The sequence below is a fragment of the Ambystoma mexicanum genome, chromosome 1p, assembly GCF_040938575.1.
Source record: "Ambystoma mexicanum isolate Mex_15411 chromosome 1p, UKY_AmexF1_1, whole genome shotgun sequence".
NCBI lineage: Eukaryota > Metazoa > Chordata > Amphibia > Caudata > Ambystomatidae > Ambystoma > Ambystoma mexicanum.
In genome coordinates, this window is record NC_090921.1 from 88360224 (window position 1) to 88368875 (window position 8652).

Genomic DNA, 8652 nt, shown 5'->3' on the forward strand with positions numbered 1-8652 from the left:
AGAAAAAAAAAAACTAACACCTAAACCAACTTTCAGAGGTTGTGTTTAATCCTAAACATTTTATCATCAATTTTCTTCTGAAGAGGTCAAAGAATATCACGAGGCACCTCAGGAAATCTCCCATGGAGGAATAAGAGATCTGGATAAACTACCACAAGTGATGAAACTGAACGTACAAACTATAACGGAATCAGAAAGGCTACCACAAACTACCACACAGAATGCTCAAACACAACTTGATCCTCCCTCCACATCTGCTGGGCAATGGTGGAAACCAATTTCACAAACACAAAAAGCTGTTGATTTAGCAATGACGGTAATAACTACTAGTACTCAGTATTCCCAAGTGATGGCAGATGGGGACCAACAGTCACTCGTATGCTCAGACCCGGCTGTGGCAAGCTTGGAAAGGTCGCTTACTTAGATAAGCCAGATAAAAACTTTAGACGAGGGGAAAAGGAGTCACTACCAAAGAACCGAGAGGAGATTTATACAACACTTTACTGGGAAGATAAACAATGATTATGCATGGACCTCTTCAGGGGTGCCCCAGAAGGAATATCACATTTTCCCTTTAAGATCTAAAGGACTTGAAGATGGTTAGCACAGTTTAAAAGCCATCTTGTTTAGCCCTGGGTCAGTTGGAGAAACATACAACTCGACCAAATAACAGTCTATGCAAGTGATGTTCACCATCAAGACAGACTGAGCACTATACCTACTTGCACTACAGACACTATAATTGGGTTGATACATAAATAACCAACCAGGAACCACCAGTGAATATTTCTACCTCCGACATTAACGCAGTTAAGGCTCTCTATGAAGTGGTGTCCAGTGGAGAACAGAGCACAGGTGGACTTGAACTGTGACAAGCAATTTAAAACAAGGCCCATATTAAAAGGGGCCAAGGGCCCCAACTTTGGACATATCCAACAAACTGAGAAAGATTAATGTGGAGACCACACTCACCCTCTCGACGTGGACTTGGTGAATCATTTGTATGAGAAATTGTGCCTCAGAGAATGTGGCCTCTGATGCCCCCCTCCCCCCCCAAAGTGTGAAGCAGAATTTAAATCCGGTTCTATTTTTAGGGGTGCAAATGGACCAGAGTTGAATTATACTAACAATGTGGTTACCGGGGAAACAAAAACTAGAAATTATACTTAAGCGTTTAAAAACCATACTGATCGTTCACCAACATAACATATTGGTTATAACATGTTAATAGAATGTATTTATTCAAGAGTAGGCAAAACACTGCTTCCGAATAGATCAAGGGAACTCTTTATATGCTCAAATTCTTAATCTAAACACAATCTCAACTAAGGTTATTACGAGGGTTGCAGTTTTAGAACATGATTGAGAGGGCGATTAGAACCTTGATTCTAGAGCACTCTAAGAAATGGTCACGAAGGAAACCAACACACTTGGCCGAATAGGCTTTTGTGCAACACCCTATGAAGTTTTAGAGCCCCTGCAGATTAGCTTGGCTGGGAACAAATAATATAAAATTAAAAAATCAATAAATATGGTTTGGTGAGAGCAGACCTGTGTGGTGAGCACGACATTTCAGTAATGCATTCAGTGGTAAAATTCGAACTGGGTTAGGAGTGCTCAGATTCTGATTGGTCATGGTTGGCAGCTACTCTTCACAGGGATTCCAGAGCATGACCAAATAGGCGCTATCGAATGAACCATTAAAGTGGGTCTTGAAACTCCAGAGGGCACACTCGGCGGTTTAATAACCTAGAACTGATAAGATTGTGACATTGCTTTCAGGAAACTTGACTCATTAAATCAACCCTCCTGGGGCAGGTACAGGAAATCTGCCAGCCTGCTAAAAATAAAATCTAATGGGCAGACCAATGGGAGGTTTGATCGTCCTCATTTCCTGGATCTTCTGATGACATTAGGCAGGGCCTTTTAACTGTTGAGCTTTCCTGTTGGGCTGGTCACTCGCTTCAAAACAAATCTTACTATGTAATATCTACTGCGCATGCTGGAGTTTCAGAGTCGATTTTTTGACAGCTTTTTGCCGACCAGATTTCAAGATGGCGCTGATGACACAACTGGTTATGTAATGGGTGATTTTAAACCAGACTAAGTGTGGGGAAGTACTAAAACCGATGAATTTGAACCACTCATAATAGGTGAACAAACATCAGAAATGGAACAAAATCTATAAAAAGCACTGGGGAATGTTGGTCTCAAACTGATTTGCGATGTTGCTGGCGATACCGGGCAGGTGGGGGGTGCGGGGTGTGGGTGGGAACAACAGCATGTGTATTTCTCCTCCACATTGGATTATAGATTTGTTGATGAGGTATTGTTCATGAAATGCGACTCCTTTACATACTTCACTCCAAGAGTTCTGGTCATTATACGTTGAAAAGCATATGTAAAACTGGTCACCAACTAACAAGAACCTTGCTATAGTCGGTCTAAACTTTTCATCAAATAGAATCATCTGGAATAATCGGACCATAAATAGTGACATGGCTGAGGTTTGTTCTTCATTTGAATGGCAGATACTCATTTACTTATGATCACTTGTTTTTCTGCGAGGTTATTAATTGAACCATTAAAAGGAAAACCAACAGTAAAGGCTGGGGGTTTGAACAAGAAACAGAAGTACAATCAGGATCTCGCTCAGCGGAAAAGGGAGACTAGGTCTACAATTCGGCACAAAAAAATAGTGATATAGAAAACATGGAAAAGAATGCCAAATCGATAAGGTCAAACAACTTATTTGGATGAAAAATCATAAAGCTATGCTCCTACAGGCAGACGCAGAAGAAATGTTACATTGTTTGGGGACAAAGTGATATCCTTTTGGTCTCTTATTAATGCGTTAAGTAGGGGTCAAATAGAAAAAATGTTTACCCACATAGTTGACATTTATTTGGAAGATCATGTCTCCGGCCTTAATGGTGGGAGGTTATTACCTCTAAACCATGATTGGGATGAAACATGACATTTAGTGTCATGGGCATATTATGTCTGCCAGTAATTCATGGGCGCCTGGACCCAATCGCTTGTCAAATAGCTTATTTAAGGGAAATCCCAAAACGTGAGCGATTATTTACCATTCTGGAAACTTTCCAGCAACTTGTCCCACTTCATACATTAGCCCATCTTCAAAAAAAGGTCTTTTATCAGATCCAAAAAACTACCACCCCATCACCATACTGGATGCTGACAGCAAGATCTTTGCGTCCGTGGTATTAAAACAGCTTGAAGTAGGGGTGGTGGTGCGGGGAGGATTTGTAAAAACCAAACTGTATTTAGAAGATCATGGAACTAATTTGATAAGGATTTATCATGGGTAACAGGGCTTAGTTTGTTCAGGAACATATGAATAGATCAATCTAGCAGTAATCAATGTATCAGCTTGGATTTGGTCAGCGGTAATAAACTCTTGGGGAATCCCTGATGCACTGCCAGGTGTTCTGATTTGGCTGCACACTGGCACCAACATTCAAATATGCCTGAACCAAGACTGCAGAAAATCCCCACCCCCAATGACTTAAGACAAGGGTGTATCTTGGCCCCCAGTCTTTAATTTATAGATTTCTGATATTGGCGAGTGCCTAGAAGTCGCATCGTCAGACTGGCCATTTGCTGATGATTTTATTTTAGCAGAGAAGACAGGAGTGGTCTTCAAGAAGCGTTTGCCAGATATGCAGACGAGAATTACTAAAAAAGAATTCCTCAAACAAATCCTTTCAAAAGAAGGAAAAAAAAAAAAAAATCAGTTAAGAGATGGGTATTGAAGGAGACACCTTAGGAGAGAGTCAACTCTTAATTTATTTGGGATTCCCATCACAAGTCATTTGAATAAAATATATATATATATATATTATTTTTTTTTTTTTTAAAGGCAGTAAAACGTATTCTACAAATGATAATACGACTAGGTATTGCAAAATATCCGGCCTTCCCTTGATCAGGTATTACAATGGGAAACGGTCCCAAAGCTTTTATATGGAATAGAATTACTTGGAGATTGTGTGCTCGATTGCTCTATATGATCCCCTCGTTGTACCGGGTAGAGTACTGGAACTCTCCAAGGCTGCATTAGGTAGGAGCTGGTAACCAGCACATTTTTTTATTTATTCATCTAACATTTATAAAGCGCTCACACAGCCCGCAGGCATCGAGGCGCTGTTACAGGGATTGTTTGTTTTTTCTTAGTTGCGTAATTGTGTTTTTTTTTTTTGTCTTAGTTGCGTATTTATAACGCGCTTAAACACCCAGAGGTTTTTAAGCGCGGACCCGGGGATCGAACCTGTTGTTGCTTCGTGTCGTCCTGCTTCCAAGACGCGCACGCTGCCGCTGAGCTATCCTCCCGGGACATTGAGAACCAAAAGTTACTGGGCCGGTTCTCAGATATCGTACATTTGCAAGCCCTCCAGAAAATAGCTTCTATCAGGACACAGGATGAAAGATGCAAAGATACTGTCAACATTTGAATAAACTTGTGTTGTACTCCTCAATTCCTGTGGTCTCACACAATCCGTCCTTAATGATCCGGAGTTGGTTAAAATAACTGAACAATGACTGGTGTGTAATACTATCAATTAATTACATACACAGCCCAGCCTTACTTACACAACTTGCTAAGGAACACAAGCTATTAAGTACTGTTGCTGCTCACCTAAAAAAACAAATCCATGTTCCAGAGCCAGAAGGGACTTAAGTTTTAGATGGAATCTGTATTATACAGGCAGAGTATTTTGAGATGGAGGATAATTTCAGAAGAGCGCTCGTTTTTTATAGTCTGTAAAAGGAATGGTACACTGGAAACAATAACCATGTAGTGGTACATTGTTAAAGCCTTAGAATCACGACATCAATCCATTTAAAAAGAAATGTGCACAGTAAGATACAGTGCGATAACTGCTGGGCTTATTATACGCACAGTACTAAGAGGAGTGCGATACCTGCTGGGCTTATTATACGCACAGTACTAAGAGGAGTGCAATACCTGCTTAGCTTATTATGTACAGTACGAAGAGGAGTGCGATACCTGCTGGGCTTATTATGTACAGTACTGAGAGGAGTGCAATACCTGCTGGGCTTATTATGTACAGTAGGAAGAGGAGTGTGATACCTGCTGGGCTTATTATGTACAGTACGAAGAGGAGTGCGATACCTGCTGGGCTTATTATACACACAGTACAAAGAGTGCGATACCTGCTAGGCTTATTATACGCACAGTACAAAGAGGAGTGCGATAACTGCTGGGCTTATTATGTACAGTAGAAGGAGTGCAATACCTGCTGGGCTTATTATGTACAGTACTGAGAGGAGTGCAATACCTGCTGGGCTTATGTACAGTAGGAAGAGGAGTGTGATACCTGCTGGGCTTATTATGTACAGTGCGATACCGGCTGGGCTTTTTCTGTACAGTACGAAGAGGAGTGCGATACGTGATGGGCTTATTATACACACAGTACAAAGAGGAGTGCGATACCTGCTGGGCTTATTATGCACACAGTATGAAGAGGAGTGCGATACCTGCTGGGCTTATTATGCACACAGTACAAAGAGGAGTGCGATACCTGCTGGGCTTATTATGCACACAGTACAAAGAGGAGTGTGATAACTGCTGGGCTTATGTACAGTACGAAGAGGAGTGCGATACGTGATGGGCTTATTATACGCACAGTACAAAGAGGAGTGCGATGACTGCTGGGCTTATGTACAGTACGAAGAGGAGTGTGATACCTGCTGGGCTTATTATACGCACAGTATGAAGAGGAGTGCAATACCTGCTGGGCTTATGTTTTGAATGCAATACCTGCTGGGATTATTATACACACAGTACGAAGAGAGAGTGCAATACCTGCTGGGCATATGTTTATAAGGGTATCTGATCTTTATTGCAAGTGCAGTTTCAAGTTTCCTGGATTCCTGGACTTCTTTTAGGTTTGGCAAGAACAAACTTGAAAGTGCGATGATTTATTTTAATGCTGATTTATTGTCTAAGAATTTGATATCTGCAAATGCATTACTTTGTATGTTTTATGGATCTTCCCTTCGTAGTTTGATTTTGGTGAAGGAATTATTTTATCTCGATTGTCCGTTTGTTTTACCTAAAAGGTTAAAGAACCAACAAGTCATGACAGAGTCTCTACTTCAAAGCCTTGGAAAATGATCAGTGTGGTAATATCTACACCTCCCAACTCACCAGGAAACCGCCATGTGCCTCCACCTGCACAGGTCCCTTAAGGTGCCCATAACGCGGTGGGTAAGTCTATATGTGGGGGTGCACCCCCAGAGAGTCAAGGACTCAACTTGGCAAGCAATGGAAACTTGTATTTAAGACTTCGGTCTCTGCACGGAGTCGTTCCTTGAACGAATAGGACCAGCTCTGCAAGAATGTCAGCACTTATTCCCTGCAGTAGCTTTACCCGTGGTTAAGCCCGACTTGCTCCTACATTGTTACTGCAAAGGGTTCTGTGACCACCTCATTGAAGCAGTGAAAGTGGACAGCATTGTTGGTACCTCTGAGGTGAGCACTGCCAGGACACAAATTTATCGAAACCAAATTTCATGCGAATCCCCACTTGATAGTGTAGCGGTCTTCAGGATCAAGAGCATGTCGCTTTGACCAAGCCCAAAATGCAAGAGCCTTCTAAGGTCTTTCAGATAAATAAACCATCTGGTCAGGATGTAGCAAATAAGGAGGCACAACCCCAGTCTGGTAGCACTTGTGCAGCAGCTCATCAACATTAGGGTGGTATGGGCTTATGAGGAACAGCATGTGGGCTCCTGGCCTGGATAGGCTTTCCCTGGTTTCTGAAGGAGTCGAAAAGCATAGGCTCTGGTCAAATCTATTTTTTAAACAATACGAAAATACTAAAATTGACAACCCATCAGGACTAGGGCTTTTGTTGGATTGCCATCAGACGCCAACACAGCACGCTGGGTTGGCGTAACCGGAATGACTCATTGGTTTTGTTCCACTGGGCCCAGTTTGTCTACCCTGTAAAGACCTGTATACGCTCTCCCCCCCCCCAAAACACCCCATTTCCAGCTTGTTTTGTTTATTTATATAGCGCGCCTGACCCAGGGGTATCCGGGCACTTGAGGTGAAGATAATGGTTACAAGATGCAGTTTATACGTTTTATGCAGTTTGCATTCCCATTATCAAAAGGCAATGATTTAGGAATCCAGCCAGGCGCCTTTCCCTGCTCCGAAAAGTTTCCTCCTGTGAGAGGAGACCATTGGCTCAGTTTGTGTGAGGGGACTGGACCCTACCTCATCCCAGCTCGCCATTTGTGGGTGTTGCCAGAGATCTTCTGTTGCTGTTCGTTCCAAGGCTTTCCCCTCCTACCCGTGCCATCCCCCCTCCCCCCCAGATTCTGCCACCAATGACACATTTTCCATAAACCCCTTCCATCACACCCCGCCGCATTTGGATAAATGGATCCAGGGAATAACGAGCCTTTGTGTTGGCGTCCCATATCGGACATTCTAGTCTCCATGCCCCCAGAACCTTGACCAGGAGGAGAGCACTGGATGTTGCCTCCAATAGAAGGCATATGCAGTATCTGCCAGTTCATCAAACCCAGGGCCCTTCGCATTGATCCACAGATCTCAAGCCGGCCCGTCTGTATTGGTCATTACTAATTAGATCCACTGCTTCACCCGGTTCAGGAATCCCCACAAGAAAAGCCGGCCCGGATTCAGTGCCTAAACTGAGGTGATCGAGCACGACAGACCTCTGCATTTCCAACAAAGCCATTTCTGCCTGTATCTCCATCGGCCCTCAACTGCAGAGGCATGATGTACCAACTCCTGCTTGAAATGACGGTCTTGAAAAATACATATTGCACCCTATACCGATACAGGGTAGTCCCAAGGTGTAAGAAGGGGATTGCCCTCAGCTACCATTAGGACCTCCAAGAAACCAGTATGTGATTGCAGTATGTGATTGCGAGGCTGGAATAATCTCGCTGGAGATTATTCCAGCCTCGGTGTATCTTCATCCATTCCCAAATGGATCGCCTCCCTCTCCCAATCCTAATGGTCAAATTATCTTCCTCAATCCCTTCCAATCTATGCCTTAAGAATATGGAGACAGGATAGCATCCAATTTTGTAATAGCCATCGCAGTCCACAAATAGCAATGCAATTTAGGCCCATGAAGAGTTCCAACTCAAACAGCCCAAAGGGAAGAAAAAAAAAAATACCCATCTTCAGAATCTTGAATGGGCCCCTCTAGTCACTTCAATGGTGGTCATCTAGTCACTTCAAGCATGGACTACGACAGTTTCCTAAAGTGAAGTGCCAACTACACCCAACCCACCATCCCCAATTAGACAGATTAGTACCAGAAGGCATGCCTTCTCACTCACTACGCCCCAAAAGTCTGGAAACTTTGCCCCATAAGAGCACAAATCCCTCGTTATAGCAGGCCCAACACCTTAGCCCACACTGTTCACACCTGCATAACTTGGGACTGGCTGATTGCTCCCGCTGCACTTCCTCCCGTGGTTGATCCCTTGCTGCCAAATTGCCTGCCCTCCAAAGTGGTTCGCTCTCCACTCCCTTGCAACATCCCTCGCCGGGCGCTGCTCTCCCCTCCTCCATTACTCCATTGCTGCTCAACCTGTGCTCAGCAAGTCTACACACCCATC